This window comes from Lepidochelys kempii, chromosome 3 (genome assembly GCF_965140265.1).
Source record: "Lepidochelys kempii isolate rLepKem1 chromosome 3, rLepKem1.hap2, whole genome shotgun sequence".
NCBI lineage: Eukaryota > Metazoa > Chordata > Testudines > Cheloniidae > Lepidochelys > Lepidochelys kempii.
Genome location: NC_133258.1, coordinates 55,674,380 through 55,696,521, shown reverse-complemented (window position 1 = coordinate 55,696,521; position 22,142 = coordinate 55,674,380). Strand labels below are relative to the sequence as shown.

The 22,142-nt window shown below is 40.4% G+C and overlaps 1 long non-coding RNA gene across 1 annotated transcript in view; it reads left to right on the top strand.

Moving 5' to 3' along the window:
* Positions 1-22,142, top strand: part of LOC140908692 (uncharacterized) — a 62,951-nt gene that overhangs the window by 19,669 nt on the left and 21,140 nt on the right. Inside the window, exons 2-3 of the long non-coding RNA XR_012157957.1 lie at positions 3,522-3,615; positions 10,896-11,030. This is a non-coding gene — a long non-coding RNA (uncharacterized lncRNA). The remainder of the gene's footprint in view (positions 1-3,521; positions 3,616-10,895; positions 11,031-22,142) is intronic.

The following is a 22,142-nucleotide window of genomic DNA, read 5'->3' as shown; positions in this document are numbered from 1 at the left end:
CCAAAATGTCAGTGTGGTTTCCAGGATCAAAATCCAATTTTAAATACACATGAAAAATGCAGCCTTCCCACTGGCTTTTCAGAGGGGAGCCCCTTACTCTCTGCTAGCCCATGGATATTCTATGCCTCTTTCACACCCATTACTATCCTCTGCACCTTTCTCAGTCTCTTCCTGCCCCTCATGTAACTTTTCCCCTCAGATTCCTTCTGCTGCTCATACTCCTGCAACCCTACATCTGCCTCATGCTCCTTTTACAGGGTCTCTGCTGTACCTCCCAGTTCCTATCTCCTAATGGTGTCCTGGCTAGCATCTCAAGACAGAAAGTAGCAGCAGTTTTGCCTTTGGACATGCTTTTGGTTATTAGGGACAGGCTCAGTCCCACATCCTGACAGATTGTAGGGTAATGGTTGCCATTTTGCTGGCTTCAGCCTATTGACAGTAATGGGGGATGGTAGTCATTTCAAATAAGAGAAAATTCACAAGTTGGCAGCTTTTCTTTGTATTTTCATGAGAGAAGTAAAAACCATCCCCAAAATCACTAAGGTCAAGATAAACTTGTGAGATGTAGCAAAATTGCCCATGGTACACTCAGCATGCTACCAGGCACCAGTGTACCACCACACTTCACAATGACTCCCTACAGCGGGTTCAGTTACACTATCTTGTGACCTAAATGACTGAACTTCCAGGGCTGTCACTATCCCACTTTTCTTGAGTACTAAATTCACAATTAAGAAAAACCCACAATTTTTCTTCCCACCCTATTGTACCCCCAAAGAAAAGGTGATGCTACATAGAAAAAAAGACTCAATGGAGGCTACAATGTTGCAGGAAACTTTAAACAATGTGAGATAAATTTCAAATTTATACATTTGTTTCTAACTTTGGTGTCTTGATCCTGCATGAGGTGAAATACTGGGTTAGTATAAAATGCAAAGTAAATTTACCAGCTACTATTGACTAGGTTGATGACTACTTCGAAGTGGTCTGAGTAATCACAGGTAGTTTAGGCCTGCACACCAGCCTTCATTTTAACCTTGTTCTTGCCTCACACACTTCCTGTTTGTTTATTCACCTTTCACGGTCTTAGACTGTGAGCTCTCTATGGCATGGACTGTCTTATGTGTTATTTGTATAGTGCCTAGTATAACAGGAAACTGATCTAAGTTTAGGATCATTGCACACGACTGATCTAGTGTAATAATGTAATAAAGTGGGTCTGACTGGTATGAGACCCACTGCTTAAAAAAAAAATCAATACTTGCCTACAGTTATCACCTAGTAGTCATTTATAGTATTACATTCACCCTATCTGCAAAATAGGATATTTGTCATAATAGCTGACAAATGACATTTTTAATGGTTTATACTAAATTGAGTAGCTAGATATAATAGCATCCAAAACTGCTAAACTAAACAAGAAGGTTAAGCAAGTCAAAGAGAAAATTCAGCAAACTGAAGGAAAGGTCTGGCATACATTTTACATGTATTGTAAATGCTACAGGGCAGGGACTGTGTCATTTAGTTTTATACGAGTACTGCTGGATCCTGGTCTATGACTGGGATGCCTAGGCACTATCACAATTCAAATTAATTAATAAACTGCTGCCCCAAATAATATACTTCGTGAAAGTAATCTTGTCTTTAAATTTGAGTTGAGCTGTAGCAAATTATATTTACTGTGGAAATATGAGCATAATCAGAGCCCCATTTGGGAAGGAGTCTCTACCGAGTATTGGAAAGTATTGTTAGAAATGAAAGGCAGGAAATTAAATAGGTAAACAGAACAAAGCAGAAAATTAGTTGTCACACTGACTGTTACTAAGAACAAAAAACCCTACCACCTTTTTATCTTTTCTCTGAGGATAGAAGATTTTCATTCTAACACCATGCCACGACTCAAACTCAAAGGAAAAAAAGTTAGATTTTAATACCAAGCTGTCACTGGTTCATGGCAAGGTATTCTAAATCTTCCACTCTATGGGTAAATTCTTCCAAAATTACCTAAGTGACTTAGGAGCCAAAATTCCATTAACTTTCAAAGTCAGTAGGACTTAGCACTATTTTTTAATCATGGCCTTGACACACTTTGTGGGTATAGGATTTTTTCTGTTACCCCTTCCCAGAAATGGGACCTCATGATCTAGCTATCTTAGCCTCCAAGATTAGTGCTGACTGACAGACACCTAAGTGGCTTAAGCACACCATCTCAGAGCTCCAATCTTGTGGAGCCTCTGGGTTACAGTTGAGCTCTCCAGGAATATGGGATAGTTTAAGCACATAATACACAGATGGTGATTCCTAAGTCAAATCATCCATTACTTTACTAACAAGAGAAATACAGATAGAGACAATAAAACATCTATACACTCTTCCCTGCCTCAGTTTCCTCAACATTCTGAAGCATTTTGGGGCATTTGATCAAAGTCCTCTAGGGTGTCCAGGATCTCCCCCTTCCAATATATGGCCTCTCCTTTGAATCATGGAGTCTCTCTCCATCTCCAGCCAGCTTTCTTCTTCTAGGTCTCAGTTAAACAACCCTCCTGCTATGAAATAAGCCCCCTTTGTTCCTCTCTTCTGCCCACGCTTCCTCTGTTTCTGAGAGTCTGAGGTTTTAAATCTTAGCACAAACATCTGGTTGGTTTGTGCTGCTTCTGGGGAAATTCCATTTGTTCAAACCCCAGCCTGCCCTTGCAGAAAAATTGGAGAAAACTGGCTTTATTTAGGATGCAAGGTTGTTTTGTTCTCTCCAGGTAAGATCTATTCAGGTGCTGATAGTCCTTTATGATCAGCCTTTTCATGGACAAACATGCAAGTGTCACTGCCTCTCTCCTTAGTACAAGGAGCATAAGGCAGAACACAGCAAAATACAGTTATAAGAAATAAGGATAAAGGAAGTTCAAAAAAATCAAACTGGAATTCATATGCTGTACATAGATTCCCAAACCACCACAACATGGTTAGGTCACTTGATTACATTTGGTTATCAGTGGCCCTCTGTCCTTTATCTATGGGCAGAATTGGTCAAATACCTGAAAAACCGATCTGTTTAAAAAATTAAATGGAAAAAGGGAAAAATGCATCAAATAATTTAACAAATATCTGAGCACCTCTGCCTGCAACCAGGTAGCACTCAAATACTTTCCTGCATTTTAAAACATCAAATAAATCACTTGTGCTTGGATACTTACAACTGAATGTTCCACTGAGCAATCACATCTACCCCAACAGAAAATGGCTTTTGAAAAATAAAACTATTTAATAACCAAGACTTCTACAAGAACTGAAGTCTATTGTACAGAGGTATCTTGCTTTCTTTTTCAGATGATCACTAGGATCTGGAGTCTGTTGGAGCTAGCTATACATGGTGTATGATGTAATAATTCAAAGCATAATAAACAGAATATTTAAAAGTATAAACACCATCACCTGGTTGGAAGACAAGTAATCCTGGACTAAAATCTCCTCTAAGACCCAGGCAATGTTCCCTACCTTTGTTTACTGTTTCTGGACTCTTTCAGATATCTTAAAGGATGAAGAGAAGGTTTAAATGAATAAAAAAGCAGTCAAATCAGCTGAGCGCATACTGTATGTTGTACTATAAAAATACATCAGGTAAGATTTTATGAAAGGTTGTCATTTTCTGAACTAGATAGTCACCACTCAGGAAAGAGATCTTTGAGTCATTGTGGATAGTTCTCTGAAAAACATAATTAAGAAAGGGATAAATAGGACAGAAAATATCATATTGCCTCTATATAAATCCATGGTACGCCCACATCTTGAATACTGTGTGCAGATGTGGTTGCCCTATCTCAAAAAAGATATATTGGAATTGGAAAAGGTTCCGAGAAGGGCAATGAACAGCTTCCATATGAGGAGAGATTAATAAGACAGACTTTTCAGCTTTGAAAAGAGACGGCTAAGGGGAGATTGATTGAGATCTATAAAATCATGACTGGTGTAGAGAAAGTAGATAAGGAAATGTTTACTACTTCTCCTAAGCCAAGTACTTTGGGTCACCAAATGAAAATAGACAGCGGGTTTAACCGATGAAGTGAGCGGTAGCTCACAAAAGCTTATGCTCAAATAAATTGGTTAGTCTAAGGTGCCACAAGTACTCCTTTTCTTTTTACAAATAAAAAGAAGTATTTCTTCACATATGTCAAATATAAAGGGAAGGGTAAACCCCTTTGAAATCCCTCCTGGCCAGGGGAAGCTCCTCTCACCTGTAAAGGGTTAAGAAGCTAAAGGTAACCTCGCTGGCACCTGACCAAAATGACCAATGAGGAGACAAGATACTTTCAATAGCTGGGAGGAGGGAGAGAAACAAAGGGTCTGTGTCTGTCTGTAGTCGTCTTGGCCAGGGATAGACCAGGAATGGAGCCTTAGAACTTTTAGTAAGTAATCTAGCTAGGTATGTGTTAGATTATGATTTCTTTAAATGGCTGAGAAAAGAATTGTGCTGAATAGAATAACTATTTCTGTCTGTGTATCTTTTTTGTAATTTAAGGTTTTGCCTAGAGGGGTTCTCTATGTTTTGGAATCTAATTACCCTGTAAGATATCTACCATCCTGATTTTACAGGGGGGATTTCTTTATTTCTATTTACTTCTATTTTTTATTAAGTCTTCTTGTAAAAAACTGAATGCTTTTTCATTGTTCTCAGATCCAAGGGTTTGGGTCTGTGGTCACCTATGCAAATTGGTGAGGCTTTTTATCCAACATTTCCCAGGAAACGGGGGGTGCAAGTGTTGGGAGAATTGTTCATTGTTCTTAAGATCCAAGGGTCTGGGTCTGTAGTCACCTAGGCAAATTGGTGAGGCTTTTTACCAAACCTTGTCCAGGAAGTGGGGTGCAAGGTTTTGGGAATTATTTTCGGGGGAAGGACACGTCCAAACAGCTCTTCCCCAGTAACCAGTATTAGTTTGGTGGTGGTAGCGGCCAGTCCAAGGATAACGGGGGTAATATTTTGTACCTTGGGGAAGTTTTGACCTAAGCTGGTAAAGATAAGCTTAGGAGGTTTTTCATGCAGGTCCCCACATCTGTACCCTAGAGTTCAGAGTGGGGGAGGAACCTTGACAACATAGCACAGTCAACCTGTGGCACTCCTTGCCAGAGGATGTTGTGAAGGCCAAGACCATAACAGGATTCAAAAAAGAACTAGATAAATTCATGGAGGACAGGTCCATCAATCGCTATTAGCCAGGATGGGCAGGAATGGCGTTCCTAGCCTCTGTTTGCCAGAAGCTGAGAATGAGCGAGAAGGCATGGATCACTTGACGATTACCTGTTCTGTTCTTCCCTCTGGGGCACCTGGCACTGGCCACTGTTGGAAGACAGGATACTGGGCTAGGTGGACCTTTGGTCTGACCCAGTAGGGCCATTCTTATGTTCATTATGAGACTTATAACCATTGTCTGTAAATATATCTGTGCATACAGAAAATAAAATTTCAGTTGCACCTCATAGAAGAGCAGTGAGCAATCAAGCAAGGAGGGCTACTGTGAGGAGGTCATACTCTTTCCCTGTGCTCAGCTGCCCCAGAAACTGCACAGACCCAATTTCTTCTGGTGCTCAGGCTGTATTTTATTCTAAATCCTTCTACCCACACCAATACAAAGCAACATCACAGTTCTAAATTTTTAGATCTTTCAACCCTTCTTTACTAGGGCTGTCATAAAGGGAAAGGTAACAACCTTCATGTATGCAGTAACAAAATCCCTCCTGCCCAGAGGTTCAGAATCACTTTACCTGTAAAGGGTTAAGAAACTCAAATAACCTGGTTGGCACCTGACCAAAAGGACCAATAAGGAAAGGAGACTTTCAAATGGGGGGGAGGGGCAAGAAAGAGATTTAGTTTGTGCTCTTTGTTTGTTCCCCCTCTGGACAGGGGGAGGGGGACCAAGCAGGTAAACCATCTCCTGAAAAGATACCTGAAGTGATATATCTACAATTACAGACATTATAAGTCAAGGCAATGAAATGTGTTAGATTCTCTTTTGTTTTAGCTTGTGAATTTTTCCTATGCTAAGAGGGAGTTTTATTCCTTTTTTTGGAAACTTTGAAGCTGAGTCTAGAGGGGAACCCTCTGTTTTAAATCTTTTTATTTACCCTGTAAAAAGTTACCTTCCATCCTGATTTTGCAGGTATGATTTTTACTTTGTTTTTAAATAAAATTCTTCTTTTAAGAATGATTGATTTTCAGCATCCTAAAAACCTAGGGGTTTGGTCTGTGCTCACTTTGTAACCAATTGGTTAGTATATTATTCTCAAGCCTCCCCCTGAAAGGGGGGAAAGGGGCTTGGGGGAATATTTTGGGGAGACAGGGACTCCAAGTGGCCTTTTTTCCTGGATTTTTGTCCAAACCACTTGGTGGTGGCAGAAATACCGTCAAAGACAAGGAAAGGATTTGTGCCTTAGGGAAGTTTTAACCTAAGCTGGTAGAAATAAGCTTAGGGCGTCTTTCATGTGGGTCCCCACATCTGTACCCCAGAGTTCAGAGTGCTGAGGGAACCCCAACAAGGGTCCTAGCAAGAAAAGCAGTCTCCCTTGCTAGGGAACTATTTCATTTCACCTCCAGCTAGTCCTATCCTCTGCTTCCCCCTGTAATGTCTTTCTTGGCTTTTATCAGGATAGTCAGATGAGGGCTAATTAGTTCCTTACCTCCCCAGCCTCTTTCTAATTAGATAATTATTCAATCAACCATCACTGGATGAACTAATTGAGGCTACAGTGATCAGACTGACCCACCTGTCAGATCTCAGCACTCTGTCACAGGTACCTCCCAAACCCATTGTTTACATGAAATTGTCTAAGTAATTATCCACTGTCCAGCCTAGGAAAGGGCAATGGTGGACATTAGAGTTAATTGAAAGATATTGAAACAACTCCAAATTGAAAAGGATACCATGGCACCTAAACATCAAGTCAAGAGAGACTTTTCCCCACTCTGAATAACTGAGTCACCATTATTGGGGGCAGGGGAGGAGAGAAAGGAAAAAGCCTCTTAAAAACAGGCTTGGAACTGCAGATTTTTATCCAGAACTGGTAGAACAGTCTCAAGGGAGAGGTTGTCCATGAATGCAGGGTCTTTCCTATATCTCAGGGGTACACTGGGAAACTGTTCAAAGGTAGTAAGCAATACAGTAAGGGATTGTATCAGATATGGAAGCATGAAGCCTGAGGTTGTGTCTTTGTTTATTTTCTGTGTAACTTTCACTTTCTCCTTACTCATTCTTCTTTGAATTTGTGGGTTTTTTATCAAATAAACTATTTTTAATCCCAAGCAGCTCTCTGGTGCACAAACTGTGTGGAGTTTGTGTGCCAAAGTGAGCTGATAACTGCGGGCTGGTTTCATGCCTTCGGGGCTAATGAAGAAGAGGGTAATAGTTGGAGTCAGTGGTTATTAAGGACTTGGGGGATGTATCTGCGGAGTCTCGGGACTAGAAGGGCTGTTGGTATCACTCTGCAAAGAGTAATAGGGCAGGCAAGAACAAGGTTGAGACCTTATGGTTGCAGACAGCCTGCAACCATCAGGGATCTGACCCATAGCTGGACAATACCAAGGCTGCCTAAGGTTACAGGGCAGGTGGTGAGAGAATCCCTTACCTGTGTGGGTAGTCCCCAAAACATCACAGTGGCATAATCAGCACTATTTCAATACGAAAATCCCTAGACTCCCAAGCGGCACAATTCCTGGGGGAAAAAAAACAAACAAACCGCTGTTCAGCACCTTCTTTCCAGGGAATAGCCTCTGCACATGCTGCAGCAAGCTGAAGGATAAAAGGATACATATTTTTAAATGTATATTGTAATTTTCATTCTTCAGTGCTTGAGTTTTTAAAGAGAGAAAGAAGGGTGAGATAATACCTTTTATTAGACCAGCTTCTGTTGGTGGAAAAGACAAGCTTTTGAGCTTCACAAAGTTTTCAATGTCAGTTGTGTTTGCTTTGCATTTGAGAGATTTTATTTGGAGTCCCAAATACTAAACTAATCCCATTTTCGAAACTAGAGAGAAACAGCCCACCAAAGATAAAAGTAACTCTTTTACTAATCAGATGAATGATTAGTACAATAAATCAACAGAAGCATAGAAGTGTTAACTATATTTGGGGAGGTAGAACACCACAGGTATCTTAGATCATATATGATCAATGTTGGTGAGATAAAGGAAGCTCTAAAAAAAAACCTAGCTGTCTTGAAAGAAAATGATGATAGAACAGAATCTTCAGAGCAAGTTGTTTTATATAAGACATATGGAATATTATGCCATGCAAAAAAAATTACAGAAGAACTTTGATTTTAAACACAGATGTGGCAGCAGAGATCTTGGACAGGAACAGGAAGTTATAGAAAGTCAACCTGATAAAGATGGATGTGCTGAAATAAGGATATACACAGCATTCCTGTAATGTTTTTTCTCCTAAACTCTTTCTGCGTTGTGAATCTATAATTTCAATTCTTTTCATGTCATTGATAATAACCGATGACTATAGCTACAATTGCATAACTGGATCCATGCCATTTGGTCATAAACATTTCAACACTTAATAACTGGATTGCAGTACTATTAAAAGGCACTCAGGCACAAATGGGAAGGGCACTGTAACAGGGCAGGACTCACCTCTGAGGCGCCTCCTGCTGGTCATCCAGGGAATTAGCATTTCCAGCCTAGGAGCTGGCCTCTGCAGGCCAGTGTCCTGCTTGCCCCCTTGGACCCCCTTTCACACAGGGCACTGCTCCCTGGCAGTACCCCCACAGATCTAGGTCTCCCATCCACAGGGGACTCCCACCCCCCTATCCCCACCTTGCCTCAGTATAGGGCTACTGCTAGTCACTATCTAGCCCGCATTCACTGGGGTGGACTGCAGTATAACTGCCACTCATCACAGGCAAGAGGGTTTTGGACTTGCTGCCTTTGCCTACCTTTAGCTGCCCCCTGCAACCCCAATACCTATTTGGCCTTACTCTAGGCCTGCAGCCTGGGGGGTTTCCAGGCCAGAGCTCCCCAGCTCCTCTGGCCTTCCTCCAGCCCTGCTCCACCTCAAATACTCTAGTCTCAGCTTCCCAGCAGCCAGGCCCCTCTCCCTCAGCAAGCTTGAGGGAGACTCTTTTCTGGCCTACTGCCCTCTTATAAGGGCCAGCTGGGCCTTAATTAAGCTGGCCACAGCTGTGGTCAGCTACTCACTCAGCTTCCCCCAGCTCTTCTCACTCCTCTTCCTCGCTGCAGCCCTCTCCAGGGCTGCTTTAACCCCTTCAGAGCCAGAGCAGAGTAACCACCCCGCTATAGGCACTATATAAGAACCTGAATAAATAGAAAATGTAACATGGTCCTTAGTACGTACTATGTGTACATCTGTCCATCTTTTTGTGAATGTCCATGTTCCACAAAACACTATTGAACTGTTCATAATTCTTCTAAAATCAGAATTTTAGCACTAACTGTAGAGTATGGCTTTTGCTCAAAATACTGCAGGTTAGATAGCTGCCTAAGAGCTCAGCAATTCTGTATAGTAGAGGTGTCATTTTCAGACCCAAACCATTATGGATGTGCAGAGACCATGAGTGAGTGTCTCTAAAAATGCCTGAAAGGCAAACTTGATGAACAGATATCAAGCTCTACTTGAGCTAGAAAAGGCATTAAATGTGACCTTCTGAGAGTTTGTAGAATAGATATAAGTATGTGGGTGACATAACATTGTTTAATATCTAACTTAGCCTATTCAGGGAAGACTGTTTTATTTTAAGATTTTTTGTTATCGCTTATGGAAATATATAGACGTATTAAACATACTACACTTTATATTATTGCCTATGTTTACATATAGACATATTAGTACACTGACATTTATTAGTACTACAGTGTGTGTGTGGGTATATACACACATATTTTACAGTAGAAAACAAGAGACATATTATAGATATATGTGTTCCTCTGTAAAACACAGTATATTTTCCCCATTTCTTTCTTTAAAAAAATGAAGAACTACAATGTACGCTATTTATGTTATTCAGAGTTGCATAAAAAAGATGACAGGTTTCAGAGTAGTGAACGTCTTAGTCTGTATTCACAAAAGGAAAAGGAGTACTTGTGGCACCTTAGAGACTAACAAATTTATTTGAGCATAAGCTTTCGTGAGCTACAGCTCACTTCACTGGATGCTCACGAAAGCTTATGCTCAAATAAATTTGTTAGTCTCTAAGGTGCCACAAGTCCTCCTTTTTTTTTATAAAAAAGATGGCAAAACAGCTAAAGGAAATTGGGAGATAGATTCAAAAGGCTCTGAAAGTTCTTTTATTATTAAAATGCAACCTACTTTATGCTACCCTGTATATAAGCATGCCGTGAATATTAATTTATAGGGATTTTAAATTAATTTGAAGATGTCCTTAGAACACAACTTAGTTAACTTGAAGTGTCTAGAAATGGGGTTTTTTATGAATAATTTGTGTTTATATTTAAAAATACAGGTAATCAAATTTCATATTTGGAGTTTCTCACTGTTACATACAAATGCAGATAAATATGGACTGATCCTGCTACTTAATGGGACAATGTCTAAGACAAAATACTATGTGCAGGAGTTTACAGGATCAGGCCTGTAGTTATTAAACACATTATGTCACTTTATATGTTATTTTGCTTTATGGAGTGCAACTCCTATGCAATTATCTTCTGGTTAAAGTACAGAGTGAGAATCAAGCAATTTGAGTCCTGTTCCAATTTCTGCTGCAGACTTGCTGTGTGACCTTCGCAAAACAACAATCTCCAGTCTTGATTTCTGCTGAGATTTGTTATTCACAGATATTCACCTACCCATTATGTGAATAAATTTCAATTTATGGGGTGTTTACAAATGTTTCACTTTGACTACCTACTCTTTGCCTTTCAGGATGTGTGACTGTTCGTATAAGTCATCGGCTATTCTTTTTGTTATCCAAGTAGCTGAATAAAACTATTAACTTGGAGAAGAAGGAATGAAAAATAACCAAGAATGAATAGTGAATACTCTTGTTCCCAAACATTTGTAAGTACAACAATAATTTTGTATGAATAGTTAGATAAATAATAAATGGTACTGAGTGAGGAGGAACTGAGAAGACAATCAGAATTCCAATGAATGTTTGGGACTTCTATTTTTGCAGCATTTGACCTACTCTAGTTTTAAAGTATATATTTTACTATTAAGAGAGGATCTAGTCACTTGCTTATTATTTCTTGCCGAAGCTAGCTCATTGCTACTTAACTTTGTCAGTAAATAACAGCAAACGTTACTACTAGATATAATTACACTGGTAGAGAGAGTGAGTTACAAAGAATCTTCTGCATATTTTGGAGTCTCTATTAGTCAACGGAGTTCAAAAATGTCCAGTTTTGGATCAGAATATACATTTCCATGCTATTCTGGCTTCATAATTTGTTTTTCTGATGGAAATTATGTAAGTTACAGCACTGGGCTTTATAGCAGGATAATGTTTTATGCATCTTAAATTCACCAAAGGCATTTTTTTAAATTCCTTCTTTATGTTGATGGAAGTCTTTACATGGCTTACCTGATGTTTATAGAAGTCTGGTCTTTAGAACAGAACATTCTTAGTTCAGGTCCCATAGCAGGTAGTGCATTCATATCTTATTGGTAAACTAGTACTATGATGGTACCACCTAATATGAGTCAATGCCACCCACATACACCAGTGCTTATGATTGCTTTGATGTTATCTTTCAATGACATGTACAGAATAAATCACAATTGAAAAAGTGAAATCCTGGCCCTAGTGAACTTAATGGAAGTTTTGACCCAAAGGATTTTAAAAACCAATTTAACTGAAAGCCGAATCAGTCCCATAGACTTTACAAGCCAGATTCTCGACTGCAGTGGTTTTCAAACCTTTTAGGCTGCATACCCCTTTCAAAATAATGTAGTCTACTGCATACCTCCATCTGAGATAGGGTCATAATATATCTATGAAAACAGGGAAAAAAAAGGTCTGTAGGGGATAACATGATGCAACACAACATATAAGCCCTGGAGAGTGTTGCCCCAGAGCACAAATTAAGCACTGCTTCTCCACCCCCCATTGCCCTGAGCTCTCTTATGCAGCCTCGTACCCCAAGCCTGCCCCACTCCTTGCCTCTTGACTATGGCATGTCCCTGACCATGGCACCCTGTGTGGTCCCATGTGGTCCATCCGTAAGGCCAGCACTGCATCCTCTTGCCCTGCCTGCCTGAGCCTGCCTAGGGGAGTCTGCACAGGTGTGCATCGTTCCACTCCCCTCCCCTATCCACCACTAAAGGATTTTCTACCACACCCCCTGACGAGAGCTCATGTACCCTTAGGGGTTTGCATACCCCAATTTGAAAACCAATGTTTTATTCCACCAGAGCAGAGAGATGGGGCAGTCAGGGAGATGGTAGCTGCTTCCTGATTTTCTGCTCCAGTGTTGGCTCTGATGTAGATTAAAGAAGCCTGGGGTGGCCCTAGATTTTGCTAGCTAACAACAGCCTCTAAGACCACCCACCTCTTTGCCCATGAAATGGCTCTTTCCCTAGGGGTTGTGGGGAAGGTGATTTAGAAGCTAGCTATCTGTGATCATGGGGGGAATATCCTTAGCAAGAGTTAAGGCTGAATTTTCTGTTCTGCCTGAGTGGGGCAAATGGACAATGAAGGCCAGAGACTCTGGTCCTCTAATAGATTTGACTAGCCAGATTCTTTAATAAAATAAGCATAAAGGCCCCTATAAATGACTTATCCATCCTGTTTGCTTGACCTCATTTTAGATCATGTCTTACTTTTCTGGAGGTCTGAACTTAAAATGATATTATTAAAGTGAGAAGATAAATTAATACTACTTTTGAATGGTATATTTTTGTAAGTCCTCAACTAAATCTAAAAAGAAATTGGCTTCTCTTTGAACAGTCATCTGAGAGGATTGCTTAATGGATCTCTTTTGCAACACTCCTGATTTATATACCAAAACCTCATTTCTAACCACTAAACCAGAAAATGACACAAAAGAGAGTTGCAGTACTTCACAACTCACGGAATGTGGTCTCTAGCAATAGGCCTTATAGAAAAATATTACCCATTTATAGTATAACATTAAAGACACCTGGGATATGTGAATTTGGCTCCTGGAGTCTGAGACAAAGATGTATGTTATTGTATAATAATTACAAATTGAATGCAATTAGAAGAGTGACTCAAGCTTTATCACCTATAAAGCATATGAGTTTGTGATTTTTGACCAAATGTACAATTATGTTCCTTTAAATAGCAATGCTATAACTGTAAAATTGTAATTAGACACTCCAGATTGTATGGTCACTGCAATTTTTACTTGCTTCCAGCCAAATCCTGCTCTAAACCTCTCCAGAGTCACAGGAGGAATGAAAAGCAGCAGGATGTTTTGCTGCCGCACTGAAGGCAGTGTGAGCAGCAGAACCTGATGTAGGAAGGCTGCACAGGGGTGTCATGGTAGGGGTCTACTACAGACCACCTAACGAGGAATAAGAGGTGGATTAGGCTTTTTTTAAACAGCTAACAAAATCATCCAAAGCACAGGACTTGGTGGTGATGGGGAACTTCAACTACCCAGACATCTGTTGGGAAAATAACACAGCAGGGCACAGATTATCCAATAATTTCTTGGAATGTATCGTAGACAATTTTTTATTTCAGAAGGTGGAGAAGGCTACCAGGGGAGAGGCTGCTCTAGATTTGATTTTGACAAATAGGGAGGAACTGGTTCAGAATTTGAAAGTGGAAGGCAGCTTGGGTGAAAGTGATCATGAAATGGTAGAGTTCATGATTCTAAGGAATGGTAGGAGGGAGAACAGCAAAATAAAGACAATAGATTTCAAGAAGGCAGACTTTAGCAAACTCAGGGTGTTGGTAGGTAAGATCCCATGGGAAGCAAGTCTAAAGGGAAAAACAATAGAAGACAGTTGGCAGTTTTTCAAAGAGACATTATTAAGGGCACAAGAGCAAACTATCCCACTGCGTAGGAAAGATAGGAAGTATAGAATGAGACCACCCTGGCTTAACCAGGAGATCTTCAATAATCTAAAAATCAAAAAAGAGTCCTATAAAAAGTGGAAACTCAGTCAAATTAAAAAGGATTTTTAAAAAACTCAGTCAAATTAAAAATAACACAAGTATTTAGGAATAAAATTAGAAAGGCCAAAGCACAAAACGAGATCAAACTAGAGATATAAAGGGTAGCAAGAAAACATTCTACAAATACATTAGAAGCAAGAGGAAGACCAAGGACAGGGTAGGCCCATTACTTAATGAGGGGAGGAAATAATAAGAGAAAATGTGGAAATGGCAGAAGTGCTTAATGACTTCTTTGGTTCAGTTTTCACCAAGAAGGTTGGTGGTGATTGGATATCTAACATAGTGAATGCCAGTGAAAATGAGGTAGGATAAAAAGAGGCTGAAATAGGGAAAGAATAAGTTAAAAATTACTTGAACAAATTAGATGTCTTCAAGTCACCAGGGCCTGATGAAATGCATCCTAGAATACTCAAGGAGCTGACTGAGGAGATACCTGAGCCGTTAGCAATTATCTTTGAGAAGTCATGGAAGACAGGAGAGATTCCAGAAGACTGGAAAAGGGCAATTATAGTGCCCATCTATGAAAAGGGAAATAAGGACAACCGGGGAATTACAGATCAGTCAGCTTAACTTCTGTACCCGGAAAGATAATGGAGCAAATCATTAAGCAATCAATTTGCAAACATCTAGAAGATAAGAAGGTGATAAGTAATAGTATGGATTTGTCAAGAACAGATTGTGTCAAACCAACCTAATAGCTTTCTTTGACAGGGTAACAAGCCTTGTAGATGAGGGGAAGCGGTAAATGTGGTATATCTTGATGTGAGTAAAGCTTTTGATACTGTCTCGCGTGACCTTCTCATAAACAAACTAGGGAAATGCAACCTAGATGGAGCTACTATAAGGTTGATGTATAACTGGCTGGAAAACCGTTCCCAGGGAGTGGTTCACAGTCATGCTGGAAGGGCATAACAAGTGGGGTCCCACAGGGATCAGTTCTGGGTCCAGTTCTGTTCAATATCTTCATCAATGATTTAGATAATGGCAGAGAGAGTACACTTATAAAGTTTGAGGACAATACCAAGCTGGGAGGGGTTGCAAGGGCTTTGGAGGATAGAATTATAATTCAAAGTGATCTGGACAAACTGAAGAAATGATCTTAAGTAAATAGGATGAAATTCAGTAAGGACAAATGCAAAGTACTCCACTTAGGAAGGAACAATCAGTTGCACACATACAAAATGGGAAATGACTGCCTAGGAAGCAGTACTGTGGAAAGAGATCGGGGGTCATAGTGGACCACAAGCTAAATATGAGTCAACAGTGTAACACTGTTGCAAAAAAAGCGAACATCATTCTGGGATGTATTAGCAGGAGTGTCATAAGCAAGACATGAGAAGTAATTCTTCTGCTCTACTCTGCTCTGATTAGGCCTCAACTGGAGTATTGTGTCCAGTTCTGGGCACCACATTTCAGGAAGGATGTGGACAAACTGGCGAGAGTCCAGAGAAGAGCAACAAAAATGACTAAAGGTCTAGACAACATGACCTGTAAGGGAAGATTGAAAAAATTGGGTTTGTTTAGTCTGGAAAAAGAAGACAGAGGGGACATGATAACAGTTTTCAAGTATGTAAAATGTTGTTACAAGGAGGAGGAAGAAAAATTGTTTTTCTTAACCTCTGAGGAAGAAAAATTGTTTTTCTTAACCTCTGAGGATAGGACAAGAAGCAATTGGGCTTAAATTGCAGCAAGGGAAGTTTAGGTTAGACATTAGAAAAAACATCCTGACTGTCAGGGTGGTTAAGCACTGGCATAAATTGCCTAGGGAGGTTGTGGAATCTCCATCACTGGAGATTTTTAAGAGCAGATTAAACAAACACTGTCAGGAATGGTCTAGATCAGTGGTTTCAAACTTTTTTTCTGGGGACCCAGTTGAAGATAGTTGTTGATGTCCATGACCCAATGGAGCTGGGGATGAGGGATTTGGGGTATGGGAGAGGCTCAGGGCTGGAGCAGAGGGTTGGAGTGTGGGGGTGGTGCCAGGAATGAGGGGTTCAGGGTGTGGGAGGGGGCTCTGGACTGGGGGTGCAGGTTCTGGAGTGGGGCTGGGGATGAGGGGTTTGGGGTGCAGGAAGGGGTTCAGGTTTGGGGGGGGGGCTCAGGGCTGGGACAGGGGATTGGGGCATGGACCTACCTCCAGCGGCTCCTGGTCAGTGGTGCAGCAGGAGTGCTAAAGCAGGCTTCCTGCCTGTCCTGGCACCACAGACCGAACTGCGCCCTGGAAGTGGCCAGCAACAGGTCTGGCTCCTAGGCAGAGGCATGCAAGCAGCTTCACGTGACTCTCACCCGCAGGCACCGACCCTCTCCTGGCCAATGGGATTGTGGAGCTGGTGCTCAGGGCATGGGCAGTGTGTGGAGCCCCATGGTCCCCCTGCCTAGAAGCCAGATCTACTGCTGGCCGCTTCCGGGGCACAGTGCGGTGTTGAAACAAGTAGGCACTAGCCTGCCTTAGCTAGGTAGCATTGCCAATGAGACTTTTAATGTCCCGGACGGTGGTGCTGACCAGAGTGACCCAGTGCCTGACATGCCACAACCCAGTATTGGGTCACGACCCGAAGTTTGAAAAAAGCTTCTCTAGATAATTAATCCTGCTACGAGTGCAGGGGACTGGACTAGATGACCTCTTGAGGTCCCTTTCAGTTTTATGATTTTATGTTTCTATGGAACTATGCTCTGTGGTGGCTCCATCTGCCTTCAGGAAATTACCTTCTCCTTTGTGTTTATGCTTCTCAAGCAAGTGGTCTGTTCACATTCCCTCAATTTCCTCTCTAATTCTCTATGAATCTCTTCACTCTTCTGAAACAACTTTCATTAATGTCATCAGTGAATGTATTTTTCTGTCCAAGATTAGTGGCCCCAATCCATTCTTATACTCCTTGATTTATCCTGTCTTAGATAATGTCAGACACTCCTTTCTCCTCTGAGAGCTTCTTGGAATCTGTAGTCGGACGGTGTCTTTCTTACCTCAGCATCTTCTACTTCAGCACTTCTTTTGGGAGCTTTGCCTTCATTCACTCTTCTCCCATCTGTCAATCACATAGGGTTCCTTCTTTGATTCCCTTCTCTTTTCTTTCCTTCAGTTTCCTCATTCAGTGCTATGGATTTAACTATACATAAGGTCCACTCAGACTTTCTAACTCTTTTGTCTTGTTCCTCTATTTTCAGTATTATAAATTTTATTTCATATTCAAACATCATGTTAGTTCCATCATTTGTTTTCAGGGGAGCAGCGTTTGGTTTTTATTTATTGTTTGGGTGGAGTTTTGTGAGAAGGGGATTAGCTAAATGGAAAGACAAAGGAAGGGAGAAGGGACATTGTAAAGATTGGGATGAGAAAAACAGGGCAGGGAGAGAAGGAAGGAGGGGAGCATGGAGGACACCTGGAGTGTGGCTGAGGTGAAGAGACTGTGATGGAAGGATGGGAGCAAACACCTAATTAGCGCTAGGAAGAGAATGTCCAGAATGATAACTGTGGAAAGCAGATTGATGAAATCATTGGCCTCTGCCAGTTCCTACGGAGACTGCTCTTTGCGTTTGTTCCTGCTGGGTTGAATTTCTCGGGCCTGGATGGCTTGCTCCTCCCTTGGATTTCTTTCTTCCTGAAATGCCCCTATCTGGGCAGGGGGGGGGAGGGTAAGAGAGGGAAGGCCACATGACCCCTAGTAACCCCAGAAGGAAGCTAGAAGTCACTCCTGCACAATTCTGGGCTTGGGTGGTGCTGGCTTGGGTCCAGGTAGGTCCCATTCCCCACCCCCCCATGTCAGATTACTGGTGATATTGGGGTGGGAGGGAGAAAAAGAAAAGAAGGAGTGGAGGATGGGAGGGATGGAGAGAAACTTTGAGGGAGGGGAGAGGAGGAACCAATTAGCCGAGAGGAAAAAAGGAAAAATATCTACAATCAGAAGTGATAGCACTCCTTAAGCATTTATGGTTGCAAGGAATTATCTGTCACATCAGTGCTTCTGAAGATGTGTTTGGATTTAGGTTTGAAATATACTATGGATGCGATGTAAACAAATGCTTGTGATTAAAGTTAAACAAGAACCAGATTGCTTTTGAGGGTGTAATTCACTGATATTTTCTGAGTCATTTTCTCACTTTCTATGTACGAGAAACATCAGTGAATGCTCAAAATCATATGTAAAATACTAACAAACTAATCTTAGCATTCTGCAGTCTGTACTATGTAGTTGACAGGTGCACAGACTGAAGAGCATCTGAGTTACTAAAAAAGAACTGCTGCTATTCTTCCAGAAAGCAATATAGACCTGATAATAATCACAATGTTTGCTTCAGGCCTTCAAATCCACTGTCTTCTTAGCTCACAATTTTTCAGTTCATAGAGTTTATTCACACAGTGGAAAGTCACAATTAAGCCTCATCAAACTTACTTTATTTGACAAGGGTATTCCCCCCCCCCATAGACAGGCTTTTGCTAGGCTGACTTTTACTAGTGTATTTTATTTTAAGATTACCAAACTTTTTGATGAGGAAATCAGAAAGTACAAGAATGTTTTGACCAGCTAGTTGAGTGCTAAAATACATGTTCTTAGGCATTTTTCTGGACAAAAAACAGGTTTTCATTTATCAATTTTCTTTTAAAGATACATTTATACATTTCTGGATATTTTTCAGCAAGTATTCATGCAGCTTTTAAACTCTTGCAAAATGGTCACACTTTACTAAATTAAACTACCTAGGTACTGCTTACTACTACTATTATTACTATTATATGTTATTAATAGTATTAGTACAGTAGTGCTAGAGATCTGTTGTGATAGTTGCGGATACTCTAATTGTGAGCTCAATGGTAAAAAGTATGTGAAAGTTCATAAGATGTCACAATAACCTATTATAATGACTGTTGATGTGAAAAGGTGTGAAAGGGAGACAAAGACTGAATTAGACCAAACAGGCTTAAATGCATCCTGATAATTTGCCTTTTCGTACCACAGAACTGTAGGAATTCACGTAATGCTATTTAAAGACACAGCAAGTGTGAGGTATTATTTAGAGGAGCATATAATCTTTAATAGTGGGTCTTTGCCTTATCCTGCATAGTGTTTTGTGCATCATACTAACACACTGTCACAGCCCATAGTCTAATTTTCCCGTTTTGTTTAGCAGAAAACATATTTTGAAGCAGTATTTAGAGTATTGTGTGTTCATTTGCATGAGCTCAGAATAATACCTAGAATACTTTGCTAGTACTTTTGAACCTTTTAGTGACGCCAAGTTCATTCTCAGAAAGAATTAAGGAAATGGAAATAAAAAATTGCTAAATTCTGCTTCTAATGAGTAGCAAACCTCACATTTACTTAAATGGAAGTAGGTTTATACCTGAGAAAAGCTAGTGTAGGAAATTAAAATTGAGCCCAATCCTGACTTCAGTGGAAGTTCTGTCTGAATAAAGACTGCATGATCAGTGATGTTACGTGTACTCGTCTGCTTTTTTGTTTGAATTACTGGACTTAAAAAAATGCAGGCTTGACTATTTCATCCTTTATTCTGCTAACAAAAAATTGTATTTCAGTTTATTGCAGATGAGATGAAATATAGATTTTTTTGCCTTCTTATTGTATTATTCTCTGGTAGTTCTGATAAGACATATAAATTCTAACATGCAGAGTGAACTCAATGAGGCTTATACTCAACTAGTACATTAATTTGTACATATTGCATCAAAAAATAAGTTCAGAAAAAATTATCGTTACCTGATGAAACACTCAATATTAGACAATGCTACAGTTAAGGTTGCATGCCTCCTTCTGTGTAAGTATTACAATATGTGGTAAATGTAGTGTCCAGAACTGGACACAATACTCCAGCTGGGGCCTAGTCAGTCTGGAGTGGAGTAGAGAAGAAGAATTACTTCTCATGTCTTGCTTACAACACTCCTGCTAATACATCCCAGAATGATGTTCACTTTTTTTACAACAGTGTTGCACTGTTGACTCATATTTAGCTTGTGGTCCATTATGACCCCCAGATTCCTTTCCGCAGTACTCCTTCCTAGGCAGTCATTTCCCATTTTGTATGTGTGCAACATTTCCCATTTTGTATGTGTGTTCCTTCCTAAGTGGAGTACTTTGCATTTTTCCTTATTGAATGTCATCCTATTTACTTCAGACCATTTCTCCAGTTTGTCCGGATCGTCTGGAATTTTAATCCTATGCTCCAAAGCACTTGCAACCCGTCCCAGCTTGGTATTGTCCTCAAACTTTATAAGTGTTCTTTCTATGCCATTATCTAAATCATTGATGAAGATATTGAACAGAACTGGACATAGAACTGATCCCTGTGGAACCTCATTTGTTCTGCCTGTCTCATAACAAAAGAACAAGAGGACATTAAGTGAAGGTCAAAAATAGGAAATTCAAAACCTGCACAAGGAAATATTTTTTCACACAGTGTGCAGTTAGACTATGGAACTCATTGCCACATGATGTTGCAGAGTTCAATAATTTAGCAAGATTCAAAAATGGATTTTGTGTTTATAGGGATAACAACGTTATCCAGAGCTATGATAATTAATATTAAAAAAAATATTTGAAGAACTATAAACCTCATGCTTCAGGGCTTAAACAAATTTGTAACTAGTGGGGATTAAGCTGGGACCTTTACAGGGGCAGATTATTCCACATCTACATACTGTGGCTCTTTTGAACCTTTATTTGAAACATCTGGTGCTGATCACTGTCCATGACATAATATTGGAGTAGATGGATCATAAATCTGATCCAGTAAGGCAATTCTTATGTTCTTATGTTTCTCAACTTACATAGAGCCTGACTGTGGTCTGTCCTCATTAGAAGTCCCCTTACTCCCCTGTATCAATTACCTACACCATCATGGAGGGGAGAGCAGACTCAGTGGGATTAGAATGTCCGCCATGTGCATGTGGACAGGTAATGGGAGGAAAATGGATGGAGCATTAGCTCCATCTCCTAATATACTGACCAGTGTGGCAGAGTTGGGGCTCTGGGGGGACTTATTACTATATGTCAGATATAGGGATAGTGAACATAAACACACCTTGGAACATGGGGAAACAGGAGGTACATTGTGACTGAGTCACAATATGCTTCCTTGTCTGTTCCTAGGGCAGCACAGCTACAAGCTGCCACATACAAGGGGGCTTGTGACAAAGCCAAAATTGATTTTGAATGCTGCGTTCCTTTCTGGACCTTGAATACTGTGTGCAGTTCTGGTCATCTCCAAAAAGATATATTTTAATTGGAAAAGGTATAGAAAATGGCAACAGAAATGACTGAGGTACAGAAAAGTTTCAGTACAAGGGGAGATTAAAAAGTCAGCTTAGAGAAGAGAGGACTAAGGGGGGATATGATAGAGGTCTATAAAATCATGACTGTTGTGGAGAAAGTGAATAAGGAAGTGCTATTTACCCCTTCGTATAACACAAGAACCCGGGGTCACCCAGTGAAATTAGTAGGCAGCAGGTTTAAAACAAACGTAAGGAAGTGCTTCTTTACACAATACACAGTCAACCTGTGGAATTCATTGCCAGGCAATGCTGTAAAGGCCAAAAGTATAATTGGGTTAAAAAAGAATTAGATAAGTTCATCAATGGCTATTAGCCAACATAGTCAGGGATGCAACCCCCTGGGCTGTGTCCGTCTAAACCTCTTGTCCTATTCTCTTCATTCCCTCTGAAGCATCTGGCATTGGCCACTGTCAAAAGACAGGATACTGGGTTAGATGGACTATTGATTTGACCCAGTGTGGTCATTCTTATGACCCCACAAAAACATACATACGTATTTTTTTCTACCATCTTAGATACAAATGTGAAGCATTTTCTTCTACCACATAATACTCTGTGTGCATACCATACAATCAGTGACCATGCAATTCATTTATTTATAAAATGCAGCTTAAAAAGTTGCAACTAAAAAACTTCATGATATCACAGTGGATTATTTGATTATGTGATCATACTAGCCAAGTGCTCATGTGCAGTTTCTTTTCAGCATTGAGCTCTCATTCTAACTAAATTACTA